Below are 18010 nucleotides of genomic sequence, written 5' to 3' on the forward strand. Positions count from 1 at the left end.
TTTTTATGGTGGTTTCTTTACTGGGGGGTGGGGGTGGGATGTGGATGTTAAGGGTGATTAGCTTATGGTCAGACCTGACTAACAAGGGGGTGACCATAGGGTATGGAGCATTGATTTCCCATGTTGGTAATGACCAGGTCTAGGATATTGGAGCCCCTGGTGGGACTATGGATTAGTTGATCCAGCTTCCTCTTGTGACCCGAAATTTTTGCCATGGAAGACCATTTTTCTGGTAGCTATTACTTCTGGCCATAGTGCGTCAGAGCTTCAGGCTTTATCCATCACGCCTCCCTATTTGATATTCCATGCTGACAGAGTATCACTTAGAACAAACCCCTCATTCTTGCCCACAGTTTGCACTGAAACCAATCTCAACCAAGTTATCGATTTACCAGTCTTCTTCCCCAACCATTCGAACAATTTAGAGTATATGCTGCACAAACTTTGTTCACAGACAGCTCAGATTTTATTTGGATAGAGCAAAAGAATTTAGAAAATCAGGCCATCTTTTTGTTTCCATTTCGGACTCCAGGAAAGGTAGACCAGTGGCTAAAACAACTGTCTAAATGGTTATCTGATTGTATCACCTTTGCCTATTCAGCTGCCAATATGCATTTGCAGTATAAGATTAAAGCTCACTCAACCAGAGCAGTTTCTACATCATCTGCCTTTTCTGCCAGACTTCTCATTGATAACATTTGTGCAGCAGCCACTTGGTCAAAACCTCATACTTTTATGACTCATTACAAAGTTGACAAGGCCTCCAGGGACAGGGCCTCCTTTAGATCCACGGTTCTGAGAAATATACTCCATGAGCCACCTGAGGTTGATGATGCTTGGGATGCTACCCCTCAGTAAAGAATGAACGGTGAGATAGAACAACTTCACGTAAAGAAGTTATGTACTTGCTATAATGTTCCATGTGAGTTGTTCATCTCGCCTTCATTCTGCGTCCCTCCCTCCAACCCCCTCCTGGCTGTTAGATGACCGAGATGCTGGATCCATCTTGGCTGCTCAATCCTTCTATACCCTTTCTTGGGAATGAAAGAATGACATATGGTATTATTTTATGCAGCAAACAAGATCTGAGGTAACTTCAGGTGCATCATGGGATAGGGACTTTGTCTCGAGCTATTTGAAGACCTCTCGCTTTGCAATTGGCCGACTCGGAGCCAAGGGATCAGCTCTGAACCCATCAGTAAAGAATGAAGGCAAGATGAACAACTCACATTGACCGTTATGGTAAGTACATAACTTCTTTTTTACTGTCTAGGAGCAGCAGACTTGGTTACAGTGTGCAATTTGTGAAGGGTTTAACCCCAGGGCTATACTGATAGGCGAAATAAACTGATTTTGAAAGGGATTCTGCCTCCCTCCCTGTTTCTTCACCAGGGGTTCCTACAAAGATCCTGCGGACCTCGTGCCACTCCTGTCCCTCTTCTGTGACTTTGTCCAGATCCTCCAGAAGCCTCTGAGTATGGTGTAGACAGGATGGTGAGGAAGATTCAGGGCTCCGATCCAAATGGGAATTTTGTCTGCTCCATCCCCTTCTAGATCTGTAAGAGCTCCTGTCATCATAGACTCTCCTCCTCCAATTTGACCCTTTGTTTAGGAGCCCCAGGACCTTGGAAACCCGAGAGAATCAGTATCAGATTTGAGGACTTTTACGTCCTCTACACTGACAGTTTCCTTTACCAGCTCTGCTACAAGATCTTCGGATCAGAGCAGGTCTCTGATGAGGGATGTCTGGGTCAGATCCGAGGACAGAGGTTTGGCTCCAATTTTTTTCACAGCAGCCCCCCGTGCTTCGGCCTCGACAGCATGGGTCTGATTCAGTCTAGGAGCCGTTGATCCAAGACCCTTGTTATGTATTCTTTGGGGGCTTTGGCCCCAATGGAGTTGGGCATGGGTTCTCCTGGTCCCTCCTCTTTCCAGGTTATTGAAGAGGCTTTCTTTGCTGCCAGAGACTCTATCTCTTTGGCTTCTCCTCCTCGCCGTCACTCCTCCTCAGATCTGGGCCTACCATTCCTGTCCAGGGTCAGCCTGTTTCGAAGAACATCCACCCTTTTGAGTCCATATTACTGGATGCCTTCAGAATGTGCTAGTCTACATCTTGGGTGACCCCCCACGCAGACCCCCTTATAAATGTGGTGCCACGCCATGCATGGAAGGAGCAGGACACTATAGAGCCTGTGCCTAAACGATCTGACAAAATTCTTTCTCCACCTACGGATTGTTCATTTTGGTCTAGGGATATTTCGATTGATGCTATGGTGGTGGCAGCTGTCACTAAGAAAGAGCTAGCTCAGCAAAGTTCTACCATCCGTCCGCCGAACAGGGGGTCTAGAGCAGTTGACAGGTTTAGCAAGCGTGCCTACACTTATAGGTTCATAGGATGATACTAGGCTTTTGACCCTGTGACCCTTATAAGCCTAGCCAAGAATTTCACCCATGTTCCCTCAGTCAGCACCTGTTTCCCTTGTCCAGCAGGGACACGGGTGGAATCCCAGAAGTGTATTTTCCATTTCCCATCCAGTCGTCCAGGTACCTCTTAAAGAGGGCTAGAGAGTTACTCTGCTTGACATGGAGAATGGAGTCTTTTCCACAGACTGAGTCTTTGGGACACAAATCTATCCTGCCAACAAGTTGTTAATGTCACAGACCAGGTTAAGACCTTGCGTGTGGTTTGCTCAAGTGGACTGTTACGGGTATGCAACAGCTCCATCAAGGCGGAGTCTGAGATGGCCTTGTATGCCAGACACAGGTCACACTGAGCAGTCTGTATGAAACTGAGTAGAGGGGCAAAGCCTTTTATCTTGTTTGTATAGGATAGGTGTTTGAGGCCCTGGATTTTTGGAACCTCTGTGGTCTCTCCAACTGCTGCATGTGCTTGGCAAGGTACATGCCGAAGGGGGCATTGTACTCAATAATGGGTCTGATAAGGGAGGAGTACAGGGATGTTATGATCTCCTTGTTTCTGGATGAAATACCCTTATTTATGAGGTGGGCCATGTAGAAAGCCTTCCATACAACGGAGGTAGTTTGGTGGTCAAAATTGGGTTGCTAGCAACCTGGGTGCCCAAGTCCCTCATGACTGATTGCTTTATTAGTATATTACTGTGATAATTAGTGGGGATGCCATTTTCCCAAAGGGGATAGTGATGCATTTCTTGGCATTCATTTTGAGGCCATGCTTCTGGCACCAGTCATTAGTTTGGGTAAGGTCCTCTTGGAGGATGTTCACACCCAGCTAGGGGATTTTTTAGACCACCCCCAGCTTGCAGTCATCTGCAGACTTGGTCAGCCACAGACCACCGGTTTTGGCTTGCACCTCAGAAAAGTACATCCCAAACAGAGGCCCAAGACTAATCCTTTGGGTACACCACTCATTACAGATCTACTACTAGAGGTGGCTTCCCCTACTTTGATTGTGTGGGTTCTGTCAATAAGCCAGTTAGCTACTCATCTGTTAATGAACAGGTTGATACTTAGCTGGGAGAGTTTATCCATTATGCCCAAGTGGGGAATAGTGGCAAAGACGTTGGCTAGGTCAAGGTAGGTGATGTGCACAGTCTTCCTCTTGTCCATGGCTTTGGTGACCATTTCAAAGAAGTTGAGTTTAACAGGCATGGTCTCCCTTTGACAAAACCAAACTGTATGGGGTTAAGCGTTTGGAGGTTGCCAATGCCCTTGTTTATAAGATCCATGGTAACTTGTTCCATGGCCTTACAGATCAGGCTAGTTAGGCTGATGGGCCTATAATTGCCTGGATCAATGGACACTTCACCTTTGTATTGAGGAATGACAGTGGCTGTCCTCCATTCAACTAGGATGAAGCCAATGATCAGGCTTTGGTTGAATAGGGTGCCTAATGGAGCTGAGAGCTCATGCTTCAGTTCATGTAGGATACAGCCAGGGATGTTATCGGGTCCCATTCCTTTGAAAGGGCAACTAAGGACCTGCTCCCTAGTGATGAGGTGGGCAGGTGCTGGGGATGCCCTGGTTTACTAATAGGGGGACGGGGGGTGAAGTTTTCACTGAACCTGTCTGCCAGTAGGTTGGCTATATCTATGGTGTTTGTGTATATGGTGTTAATTGACCACCAGTTCAGAGCAGGTTTGGGTGTTACCTTTGAGATTGCAGACATATGTGAAGAAGGTCTTGTGATTGTTCTTAGTGGATGTGGCCAATTTGGACTCGACGTTAGTCTTAGAGGATTTCACCAGTGACCTTATTTGCTTGTTCAAACAAAGCAGAGATTGCTTCCAGGCCTCTTTCATGCTTAACAGCTCAACTACTTGGCACATTTTACTCTTCTGCAGAGAGACCTATCCGAGGAGCTCTCTGAATCCTTGCCGGAGACCATGCCGACAGGGTTTTGGAAAGATTTCTACTAAGCTGGCCACTGTTTCTTTCCTAGCTAATTTGTCAGTGAGCCTCATTTCTCACTCGGCTGAGGGTACCTCACACGGGCAGCCAGCGCCAGCATAGCTATGCGTAGACATGCCTGAATGAGGCTTTCTGACTTTGCGGAGCCCTTTAAGGCATGTTTTTGTCAATGCTCCCTTTGGTTCCTCTTTATGTGGACCATCGGTTAAAGACACCCTAACCTGCAGCGAGAAAGAGGGCAAGACCTTTGCTGTAGGGATCAAGTTTTCCACTCCTCAACGGACCTACTCCAGGAATCTGAAAGGGGCCAAGAAAATTCAGTTATGTAAATTTCAAGGATCTTTCCCTGACCAAGGCAGAGAGTTTCCCTCCAGAGTCAGAGGAGGGGGCTTCATTGAAGACTACCCCAGGGGTAGAGGAGGCCCGCAAAATCAGGGCTTCTGGGAAGCATTTTTAACAAGCCCTGTCTGCAGTCCTGAAGCGTCGCCTGACTGCTTTTGCTCTGGAGGCAGTTGGGGGTCGCTTTTCCTTGTACTCAAAATGCAAGGGCCTGGTTAACAAAAAAATAACTGCAAACCATAATATACAGAGGCTGTTAAATTCCCTTTTCCCTTATGCCCTCAGGTACGTGAGGGAAACTCCCCCATGTCCCACCCAGTCAGAGGGAGTGTGCAGTACTACAAATTCAAAAGTTACTGCAAAAAAGTCATCCAAGAAGCAAGTCCCAACCGAACAGAGAGGGTCTGGAACTTACTCTGGCTACTTTTTTTGTGCCAAAGACGACCAGGGTCCTAAGGCCAATTTTGGACCTAAGCTGACTGAGCATGTAGGTAAAGAAATGATGGCTGTGCTACAGTCTATCCTTCCTTTAAGAAACTACTATTGGATGTTTTTCTGGACTTAAAGGACATGTACTATCACATCAAAATAGACAGGCACTCCAGGGGTTATTTTGCACATCAGGCTGGAAGACGGTCACTACCATATCAGAGCCCTGCCTTTTGGACTTGGCACAGCCCTAAGGGTGTTTATGAAATTCATGTCAGTGGTTGCAGCTCATCTCAGACTGCAAGGTTTTGGGGTATTCCCTTATCTGGACAACTGGTAACTGATTGCCCCAACAAATCATCAACGGTCTTGTGTCAAAGATTACCTTTTATAAGGTGTCTAATTTCCTAGGCATCACACTAAACTAGGACAGGTCATAACCAGGACCAATTCAATCCTTGGAGTTTATAAGGGCTCAGCTGAACACAGTTACCCAAATAGCATTGTTGCCCCTACACTGAGTAGTCACCCTGAGAAGCCAAGTTTAGATCTTACTAACTCATTCTTCCCCTCCCACCAGGTGTGTTTTTTGAGCTCTTGGATCTATGGCAGTTGCCATAATTAGTTCCCCTGACAAGATTCTGTACGCGTGTTCTTGGCTGTGCAGTCGTCTATACTTCACCACTCTCTCTCTGTTCCTATCAGGTTGACAAATGTTTGCAGGACCCACCTGGAATGGTGGATTCACTCCAGTTCAACAGACAGACCTTTCATTCCTCCCTCGCCCACAGCCACTGAGACCACTTATACTTCCCAGCTTGGGGGGGGGGGGTGCATTTCAAGAGTAAAATGGTCCGTCACATGGACTTCCTTAGAGACCATATTACATATCAGTGCCCTAGAGATGAGGGCAGTCTTTCTCTCGTAAGCCTTTCAGGTCGTTCTCCCTATGGGGACTATTGTAATTCACACAAACATGTCAGTAGTGTGGTACATCAACAAAAAAGGAGGGAACCCGTTCTTATTCCCTTTGCTGAGAGGCCATGTGAGTTTGGGAATGGGCGATCTCTTCACACAGTTTTCTCATTGCAACTCTCATACTGGAGAAAACCAATGTGCTGGTGGACAAACTCGACAGGTCCATTCTAACACCCCACGAGTGGTCCCTTATTCAAACAGTAGCGAATCAGATTTTTGACTGCTTGGGTCACCCTTGCTGTGATCTGTTAGCTTCTCCTCTGAATTACAAGTACAATAAGTACTTCATGCTGATCCTCTCACCCAGGGAATACCAGATGGACACTCTAGCCCATGATTGGCCCTCCTGTCTCCTCTGTGCTTATAAATCAGTAGAAACCACAAATAGAGCCAGAAGAAGCAGGCAAAGACACTTGCTTCTATTGGTTCTTCATTCCCATCCAGTGTCTTTGCCTACTTCTGTTGGCTCCTCTATACTTATCCTCCCCTACCAGTGATTCCCAAACTTCTTCAGAAAGCCCAGAGTTGAAGTGTACTGTAGTCTTCATTGCCCCTTATAGACCTAATCAGATGAGACCAGGGGAAGGGGAACCAAATGTGAAGTATCCCCTATGGATACTGGAGCCCAACCCGGATCTCATAACCCACCCGTCCCTGGGACTCCCAAGATCTCTCACCCCTCAAGCTAACCATATGGTTTCTCCAATTCCAATGATTGTCAAAGGGTCTAGGCTCTCTTCTCCCGTAAAGATGATTATTTTAGCCTCTCAAAAGGCCTTGACCAAAAAAGCATACAAAAGCAAGTGGAACAGATTTTCCCTTTGGGCTGTAAAAGAGAACATTGATGTTTATTCAGCCTCTATTCCTACCATTCTCTCTCCTTGCTTCCCTGTTCAGAGGAGGGATCCAGCTTTGCCACGATCAAGCTTCAACTGGTGGCCATATCCAACTTCACTGTGGTGTCTCTTAAGGATCTGCAGCTTCTTCGAGGTTATGTAGAGCTTTTATGAAGGTGGTATTCCTACTTTGATCTCTTATCAAAGACCCCACTCCCCCTTGGGATCTTCCCTTGTGTTAAGTTACACATTACCTTGAGAATGAAGACAAATACAGTTCTTTCTCTTTCAGTGGTATTTATTAACTACAGTACGCATGTGTGGGAGCCTCATGGAAAGTACCAGGGAGACTCCCAGAACAAAGGAATACACAAGCTTATATACTGTGAATATTGCTGACTATACAAAAATATAAAATGAACCAATTAGATCGTTATACAAGACAATTAACCAATCAATGATTTACCCGTAGGCATAAAGCAGTTCACATCATTATATCTCTAGGCAGAGAAAGAAAATCGGATCCACTTCCATGTAAGGCACATTTCCTGCTTTCAGGCAGGTTCTTGTTTTTCAATACTTTTCCACTATTCACAGTTCACTCAGAGTTCACAGTACAAAGTACATCTTAATACATGCAGACTGTCACGTACTCAATTCCCTTAAACACATGCTTTGGCTGTTCATACAATCCCCCATTTGATGCTGTGTAAGCATCACCATTTAATCTATCATACATTTGCCCTAAATCTAACATAACCATGTTACTGGTCTTTTCATCATTGGAAAACATTGTAATTTCATCGTCTACGTTCATAGTTGCAGACATATAAAACTTATGCACCTTTTTCACAGTTTTTGAAGACATTAATTTCAAAATCAGTGTTTTGATTAAAAATAAGGCAAGGAAAGCAACAATTACTAATACTGCGATTAATAAAATCAACTTCAATAGTCCACCTCCCCATCCTGAAAACAGGTTGTGGTTAACCATGCCCATGTTGGGCTATCTGCCTCTTTGGCCTCAGAGTTCGGAAACTCTTTGAATCAATTCAAGATGGCTTTCAATCTTGTGCTGATTGTCAGGAATAAACGTACAGTGCTCCTCCTGGATTAAAGCGCAAGTTCCTCCTTTCGCCGCTAGGGTGAAGTAGAGAGCCATATGGTTTTGGAGTACTACAGCTCTCATGGCAGTCAGTTCATCAGTCACTAGTTGCAGGGCAGAAAATGTAGCATTGCTTAATATTTCAAGCAATTTGGATAGCTTTCTCTGTTCCCAAATTGATTTCACTGCTCCGTATGCTGGAATTATACCAGCCCATGATATGACGTTATCACCCAAGTCCATATGAGATAGTCCTTTTGTGCCAGCATGAGCTAAATCATGATGATAGATCCATGAAACATCAGCTTGACCTACCGGATTGGTAGGCTTCTTGATCTCTCGAACTTTCCGAATTTTTCCTTGAGGTAAAGCAGATACATGTTGAATAGCTGGGACTAGGTAGCCCAGGAAGCAGCTGCCAGACCATTTTCCTGGCAGCCATTTATAGGCTTTTCTACCACACACAAAATAACAGTTTTCTATCTTAGTGGTGATATTACTATGTACATAACCTTGTTCAGAATGAAATATCTTTATCAATCACTATCAACTGTTGGTATAAAATGGAATCGTTCCTTACCTCTTCATAGGTTTTATACATCAGTTTACAAAATGAATTGTAGGTTGTATTACAGTAGGATGAGTCATTATTACACTTCTAGGGAACTGTTACATTACAAAAATTCCATCCTCCCTTAACTTTACCAAATTTCTGAAAACGCACAATTCCATTTAGACGGTCGAACAAATGTAATGCAATCTTGTCCTTTGAAGTAACATTTGATGTATCATAGATCAGATTCATCCAGGTTTCATTAGCCCCTAAAGAGACTGTATTTAGCATCAATCCCCTATGAGCAGTAGGAATAGCAGTGCAGATCCAGCAGTCCGAGACACTGAGGGATGACACAAGCATATTTAATAGCTTGGTAGGTGTTGAAAGGTGGATGCCAAACAGCTCGCTTGGCAGAGTGCGTTGTTGGAGCAGGAAATAAAAATGGCCACAGTAAAAATAACAGGACAACAAGAATAACTACCAAAATAGCTGTCCAGTACTTGTGTGGAAATGGTGGTTTCGCTTGTGCTGTCTCAGGAGGGAGAGGTTTTCCAAACGGATAGATGTTGGACATCGTCAGGTGCTGGTACAGTATGGCTTTGAGCACGAGTAGCAATAGGTGGAGAGTGTGGAGTTGAAAAAGGTAAGGGCTGTTGATCTTCGGATGGCACGACCTTTTTGACGTGCGTTGAGTCCAGGTGGGCAAGCCTTGTAGTCGCGCTGCTGATGATGTCATCAGCAGAACCAGGAAGGGTCCCTTCCAACGTGGTTGAAGACAGGAAAAGGATCAGGGATATGTTGAGCCGCTGCTACCTGGTGGTGATGAAAAAAAAAGACAAGAGAAGTGCAATATACAAGAATATCATCATCAAATGCATCATACTCAGCGGTGGTGGTGTCATGGGTATGCGCATAGGACGGCCCATGAGGATTTCATGAGGAAAAAGTCCCTTCTCATAGAGAGTAGGGCTAGAGGTAAGGCCTTTACCCAAGTGAGACCCGTTTCCGTAGTAATGTTAGCCAATCTAGCTTTTAGTGTCCGATTCATGCGTTCAATAATACCTGATGCTTGTGGTCTATATGGACAATGAAATTTTAAGGTGATGCCTAACATTTTACACAGCGAATCAATCAACTGAGCAGTAAAATGTGTTTCACGGTCCAATTATATTTGACAGGGAACACCAAAACGAGGTATCAATTCGTACCAAAGTTTTTTAGCAACTGAAATAGCATCATTCTTAACACATGGGTAGGCTTATAACCACCCAGAGAACACATCAACAACAGTTAAAACATATCTGAAATGAGTACAAGATGGGAGTTCAATAAAATCCCATTGCAAAGCATGGAATGGTCCCAGTGGTTTTGGCAGTGGTTGTGCAGGGCCATAGTGCCTTTTGAAATATTATACTGTAAACAAATGAAGCACGTGCTCAAAAAAATGCTGCACAGAAGCAGAAAGCCCTGGGGCAAACCAATCCTTTTGGATTTGTTTTATTAATGCTTGTACCCCTACATGGGCTGGTAAATGACAAGCTTTAATAAGAGAATTTAACATGGAGATTGGGCATACTGCGGTGGTGGTGTTGCAGTAGCGTTGTTGCCTCCCAGTAAGACACTGTTCGGTTCGATTCTCAGCCAGAGCGTCTTCTGCATGGAGATGTGCGTAAATGGGTGTACCTTCGTTGAAGGCTGTGCATCAGAGCTGGCAACTTGGTACGTAAAAAACTACTGCCAATCATTAGCGGACCGGAGTTCCGCTGTGGCGACCCCTATCCGGGAAAAGCCGAAAAGATACAACAACATGGACATTGGGCAGACCAATCTGCCATCGGGATGTTGCCAAATGAGATCAGAGCGTTTAAAACAACCTTGAGCCAGCCACGTTTTACTTTCTGATTCTGGTACTTCATCCTGTAATGCTTTTAACACTGTGGTATCAAAAGTAACCATTTATTGCAGAGGCTGCAGAAAATGTCCTTGAACAGAGAGCAGCCTGTTTAGCAGCCGTCAGCTAAATTATTGCCCTTAGTTTCAAAGGAGTCATTGGATTGATGGGCTGCACATTTAACAGAAAGTTCAGAAGGTAATAACTCTTGTAGTAAGTTGTTGATATAGAAATGGTTTTTAACAGGTGCCCAGGAAGATGTTAAAAACCCTCTTTCCTTCCACAATATACCAAAACCATGAACACCACCGTGGGCATAACGGGAGTCAGTATCGTATAGTAACAGACTTGTCCTTAGCTATTTTGCATGCATTCAATAATGCCACTAGTTCAGCAGCCTGTGCGGACGTGCCTGGGGGTAATCGTGCTGATCTTAAAACTTCAGTCTGAGTACAAACTGACCTGAGTACAAACTGACCAAGCAGCTTGGAATTCACCAGAGTTTGTTCGTAAGCAGGATCCATCAACAAAAAGAACTAAATCAGGATTTTGCAAAGGAGTGTCATATAAATGTAACCTAGGAGAAAGAACAGAGTTTAACTACAAGCACACAATCATGTGGTTCGCCCTCATCCGAAGTTGGTATTAAAGAGGCAGGGTTCAGTGGTGGGCAGCATATGACCTGCAGGGCAGGATTATTTATTAAACTTAGTAAGGCGTGCATTTGAAAGATACTGTGTTTTTAAAAGTAGCGCTTGAACTGCATGTGGGACTGCTAGTATAGTATCATGTCCCAAGGTTAGTGGGGCTGCCATATCAACCAAAACAGCAGCAGCTGCCACAGCCCGCAAACAGGCCTGGTAACCAGAGGCAACCGGATCTAGCAGAGTGCTGTAGTAAGCAATAGGCCAGTAGCCTCCAGTGCATTGCTGGGCTAAGAGACCCAAGGCAGTCTTGTTTCGCTCACAGCAAAAGAAAAAAGGTTTGGAATAATCTGGCAACCCTAAGGCAGGAGGATTTACCAAGGCTGTTTTGATAGCCTGAAAAGCTTCTTCATGTTGTGACGTCCAGGGTAAAGGTTCCGTAACATCCTTTTTTTAGGAGTTTTAACAGGGGGGCCGAAATCTCCGAAAAATTAGGCACCCACTGTCTGCAGTATCCTGCTAGGCCAAGGAATCCTCGAAACTGCCTCTGGGTTACAGGGCGAGGGGCACTTTGAATAGAAGTTATGCGATTTGGGAGTATTTGACGAGAACCCATTGCAGTTATATATCCCAAATACTACACCTTTTACTGACAGAGTTGTAATTTTGATCTATTTACTTTAAACCCTCGTGTAGCTAAAAAGTTTAACACTCAAAGGGAATCCTCCATACATGAGTTACTGTCTGGTGAAGCTATAAGAATATTCATAATAATATCGTCCACATATTGGGCAAGAACTGAACATGATGGTAATCAAAAGAAATAAAAATCTGTTCGGAGTTAATGCACTTGCCAAAACAGCTGCAATTCGAAATAAAAAACTAAATCCAAATGGCAAGAGCAATACAAGGCAGATATACCAAAATGGCATATAGAAATCCTCAATACTTCAGTAGTCCACAGTATTCAAACAAATAGCCAGTACTGCAACTAATTCAGTATAAAAACAATATGATTTATTAATCACAAGCAGGTTAGCGCTTTCACCAGATGGCTTCATCAGACCTACTAAACATTTTCAGTTTAAATACAAAAAATAGCGGGAAAAAAGCCATTCTTAAAGTGAAAGAATCAATTATTTCAATTTTCCAACCCATCTAAAATCAATAATATACACAATCAATTTATCTATTTGAAAACCTTCACATATATCTAATATATAATATTTAATAGTTTGTACACTAAAAGCATCATCAATTCATAAATAACATATCTAAAATGTATATGAATGTTAAACAAATATATACAGACATGAACACATAAATGGATATGAAAATAAAATAAAAATAAAAGTGAAAACAAGCCATACTACACCCTAAACGTGCAATATGAGTATGGATGTAAGTATGTAAATAGTGAGAACTAAATGGATGCATATCTGAACTATAACTAAGCCCTTAATTTCCTCATTTTGAGGAAAGGTTGAATGGGAACCTTAACATTTAATCCAGGGCTAATGTCAGACCTGAATCTCATGATCCAATTAGTTTCCCTCGCTTCTGTAAAAGTCTTAATGTCCCCTCCTCTAATACTCCTATATATATTCTCCACTATTTTAAACCTAAAACTATGTCCTTCCCCTCTCTTTGACATGTTTTGCAAGGGCATTGGTCATTGATCTAATTCTAATATGGTAAGTATGCTCATGCATCCTATCCCTCAGGCACCTATTTGTGTTGCCAATATAGAATGCGGAGCATCCCACACAAGTAGCTAAATAGACCACATCAGTGGACATACAATTTCCTTTAGCTCGAAACGTAAACACACCAAAACCAGAAGGATGTATAAATATAGGATCAGAGTCAATCAGAAAACAAAAATTACAATGGTTACAAGGTGATGTGGAACAAGATTCACTATGGCCATCCTGTCTACTATCTCTTGGGTAGCACAAGTCTCTTCAAATTCATTTTATTCTTGTATACAAATTTAGGTAAACTTCCTATAACTTCTCTTATAGTCAGATCCACTGATAAAATATGCCAATGTGTCTTAACTACATCTTTTATAATTCCTACATCTTTAGTATAAAAAAATGGAAAGATTGTATTATTAGACTCCATTCCCCCTCTGGGTATGCTACCTTCCAAAGGAACACAGTCATTAGTCCTAGTGGAGAAATAAGGGGCTGCTACATTAGATGTCAACTCATTAATATCTAGCATCCCATTAGTAAAATCTCTACTATAATAATTACGTGCTCCTAGCCTCTGTTGTAAATCTAGTCCATTCTTAAAATCTAAATCTGTCGGATTGTATCTAGAGGTACACATAGCCTGTCCTCTGACAATATTACTGTATACATATCCAGGATGCATACTATGTCGATGTAACAGGACATTCTTATGGCATGGCTTCCTATATAGCCCAGTATTGATCATACCATTTCCCAACTTCTCTACATATATATCTAAAAAAGGGATCCTATCTAAAGACCAATCAACTGTAAACTTCAGATATCTGGTAACAGAATTCACCTCTCTCACAAACTCATCCAACTCATCAGATGTACCTGTCCATAAAAGGAACAGGTCATCTACAAAACGTCTATAGAATGGAACAAAACTATTGTAACCAGTCATCTGAAACATATACCTGTGTTCCCATTCTGCCATAAAAAGGTTGGCGTAGCTATTGGCACAAGAAGTGCCTATAGCCACGCCATCCTTCTGTAAGAAAATCCTGTTAAAACAAAAGACATTTGATTCCAAGATAACTTCCAAAAAAGTCATTAACAAATCTATCTCTATGCCATCTATGTCTGACATTTTCTTTAGGTAGCTACCCACCATCTCTATCCCTTCTAAATTAGGGATCACTGTAAATAAAGACTGGACATCCATCGTAACAAAAATATATTCTTGATTGGAGGGTGTTGAAGCAATAAAATTATATAAATCTAACAAAATGTTTAGTGTCCTTTAATATGAATACATTAGCATTAAATGAGGAAATTAAGGGCTTAGTTATAGTTCAGATATGCATCCATTTAGTTCTCACTATTTACATATTTATATCCATACTCATATTGCACGTTTAGGGTGTAGTATGGCTTGTTTTCACTTATTTTTATTTTATTTTCATATCCATTTATGTGTTCATGTCTGTATATATTTGTTTAACATTCATATACATTTTAGGTATGTTATTTATGAATTGATAATGCTTTTAGTGTATAAACTATTAAATATTATAAACTATTAAATATATATTAGATATATGTGAAGGTTTTCGAATAGATAAATTGATTATTGTGTATATTATTGATTTTAGATGGGTTGGAAGTAATAATTGAAATAATTGATTCTTTCACTTTAAGAATGGCTTTTTTCCCGCTATTTTTTGTATTTAAACTGAAGAGTGAAATGTTTAGTAGGTCTGATGAAGCCATCTGGTGAAAGCGCTAACCTGCTTGTGATTAATAAATCATATTGTTTTTATACTGAATTAGTTGCAGTACTGGCTATTTGTTTGAATACTGTGGACTACTGAAGTATTGAGGATTTCTATATGCCATTTTGGTATATCTGCCTTGTATTGCTCTTGCCATTTGGATTTAGTTTTTTATTTCGAATTGCAGCTGTTTTGGCAAGTGCATTAACTCCGAACAGATTTTTATTTCTTTTGATTGCTGTATTTTGCTTATCTATCTTGTTCGGAGACATGGTGGAAGGTGAACAAGCATCAGTGGAACTTCCGTATACCCTATGAGAGAGGAGAGATGTTCTCGGTGAAGTTTTACATCCAGCGTCGGATAAATTCGCGGATTGTTTGCGACAGTGTGGTAATCCGTTGGAATCGTATGAAGACAGTGAACGGGTAACGAATGGTTCTCCTGGGATACAATACGATAGAGAGAGCTTACGTTTAGCTGATGAAAAGCTGGAAACGGATTTATTCAGGTTAAAAAGGATGCAAACCCAGCGACAGCACTTTGAGGTGTGCATCCAACGACGTCTTGTTCCGAGAGGTCTCAGGGTACTCAAGATGCCCACTACCGGAATTACCTATCCTGAGTTGCTATTTGAATGGCAGCAACTCAACATTGAGGTAAGCCTCAATTATATGAGGGTAATGAACAAGTTTTTCTTACCCTTAGAAGTGTTGAGGCTGGATGTACAGGAACAGAGAACTACTATATATGGTAGTTATCCAGCCTCAGCTGTTGATAGTTGTTGCCATATACTTTTAGACAATGTTGTACAATATGAGAAAAGACTTTTTAACCAAAAAAGAACGAAGCTACAAAGAGACAAACTATTTTAAATTGGGACATATTTTCACTTGGCCGAGGGGTAATGGAGAAGCCGGAGGCCAGGCTGTACATAAACAGAGAGTTAATGGACAATTTAATAGCAATGATGTCAATGTATTTAATAATAGCCACCCTCAAGTAGTTCCTACATTAGACTCCAGGTCAATGAATGTTATTAATGGTGATGTGGTATCTCATAACAGATGTTCTTCATCTCACATTGCTGCAGTCCTTACACTTGGGTAGTCCGCTGTCCTCGGTCAGCCCGAATATCAAAGTATAAGGCTGACGTCGGTCAGGGCGCATTTGACTGACATCAGGACGTCAGGGTACAAATGCGCATGACCGACGTCATATCCTCAGTCTTTTTTGCCGCATGGTCCGATGCAGAAGCAGCATTGCAAGTGCCGGTTGGCATTCTGAGATTTTTCGATTTCGAAGTTTCAGACCGAGTTCAAAGTTGGCTAGGTACCCCGTTGGGGAATATTTTAGTTTTTTCTTGCCTCAGTGATTTACCGGATGTCAGAAAAAGTCAATAATTGCATTTCTTGTGGGAAACAGATACCGCATAGAGATTATCATACTTTGTGTATTCCTTGCTTAGGGCCTGAGCATGACGTTGTTGGCTGTCGCTCTTGTGCTAGATTTAATAAACGCACTATAAAGAGAAGGTTGGATTGTGCAAGGTTAGTCTTTGGGAAGCGGTGCAATTATAAAATGCCGTCGGATGCTCCGACGCCCGCTTCTTCAAAGAAACGCAAGGACAAGGCAGTTAAGCCTAGGCTAGAAGAACCGTCTGTACCGGACGCCGGTTCTTTAGAGGTGTCGGTGGAGCCGGTGGCTCCACCGGAGGTTTCTTTGTGTTCCCAGGGTGAGACCTTATTATTGCAAGATGTGGCCTCAGGAGGCAGGTCAGGCTGAGGGGGCTTCTCAGGTTACTATACTCCCCTCCCTTCCTAGGGTGGCTAGGCCCTCTCCTTCTGTTTCAAAGGCTTCTCCCAGGGGCAGGCCAGGTTTAGCTTCAGTTGGTGTTACCCCTAGCTCTTCAGGTGCTGTGCCCAAGAAGCATATGCTTAAATTGGCAGAAGATTTGATTACTTTGATTAGGGGTTCTATGCCCCCTCCTGATAAGAGACCTAGGGTGGAGCCTGAGCTGGGGGGTTTTGAACAGGCTTCAGATGTTTCAGAGTCTTCGGCTGAAGACTTGCAGGAGTACTCTCCTTATTCTTATTCTGATGTGGATGATTCTACTCCTTCTGCTTCTCCTCCTGAGGATTTTTCTTTTTCAGAAACTCTTCATTCCATGAGGGAGCATTTTAAGTGGGAAGGTCAGGACTTCTCTGATTCCAGGAAAAGGCTTAGGGAATTTTGTTTTACCCCAGCATAGGCCTTTGGCTATACCTCCTGTTCTGGATGTAGTGGAAGATGTTTTTACAGAGGCTTCTCTTAATCCTGATTCTTTGCCTCCTGCTCCTGTTAAGCCGGATAGGTATTACAGGGTGCCTGAAGCTCATAAGTATCTTTTTAAGAGTCCTAGGGCAGACCCAGAAACTGTTAGCCAGGGGCCTAAAGGTGTTAAGGCTTCTGTTAAGAATCCGGTTCCTGCAGACAAAGAGGCTAGGGCCTTGGATAGATGGGGAAAGAAAGTTTATACTTCTTCCACTCTTGCTATGAGGGCTTTGAATTGCCAGTTTCACATGTTGAAATACCAAAACTATCTCCTTTCACAATTGAAGTCTAAGGTTGATGCTCTGGCAGTAGGTATTGATTGTAAAGAGTTGCAAGATTTAGTACATGTTTCTGAACAGGTGGGTAAGCATTCTTTGCAATGTGGTTTTGATGCTGTACAGGCCTCGTCTAGGGTGGCTGCCACTGGGTCAGTTCTTCGCAGGCACGCCTGGCTGAGGGATCAGAATTTGTCTGAACATGTTAAAACAAGGATTTTAGATGCTCCTTTACAATCTGACGTGTTGTTTGGTCCTCCTGTTGACAGTTTTAAAGAAAATGGAAGACAAGGCTAAGTCTATGCAGACTGTTAAAGATTTTTGCAGGTCCAGCCTCCAAAGTTTAGTAGAAATTGGCCTACTAAGGGGTGGACGATCCTTCTTATGATTCCCAGTCTAGGGGTAGATCTAGACGTGGTAGGGGCAGAGCTCAGGGCTCTTTCAGGCCTAGAACAGGGAGTTCTCCTGCACAGTCTTCGGTGAGGGCAGGGTCAGTCCTTTCGTAAGCAGACCCAATGACCTACCTTTTCAGCTGCCAGGGCCTTCTCGCCTGGCAGCACCTTTGGGGGGAAGGTTGGCACTTTTCAAAGAAAATTGGAGTTTAATTACCCAGGACAGATGGGTATTGGATATCATACACCACGGCTACAGGTTTTATTTCCATACCTTGCCTCCTTTCAAAGGCATGCCAGACGTTCCTCCTCAACAAAGAATAGAGGCTCACAAGCAGGTTTCTCTGTTGCTCCAAATAAGGCCATACAGCTGGTCCCCATGCCAGAAGTGGGCCTAGGATTTTATTC

General features: G+C 42.9%; 1 protein-coding gene across 1 annotated transcript in view; it reads left to right on the forward strand.

Moving 5' to 3' along the window:
- The window catches only part of EIF2S2 (eukaryotic translation initiation factor 2 subunit beta), a gene marked incomplete in the record, with an annotated part of 541218 nt that overhangs the window by 252659 nt on the left and 270549 nt on the right, over nucleotides 1-18010 (forward strand).

The sequence above is a fragment of the Protopterus annectens genome, chromosome 12.part0 (genome assembly GCF_019279795.1).
Source record: "Protopterus annectens isolate FY-2018-M chromosome 12.part0, PAN1.0, whole genome shotgun sequence".
Taxonomy (NCBI): Eukaryota; Metazoa; Chordata; order Ceratodontiformes; family Protopteridae; genus Protopterus; species Protopterus annectens.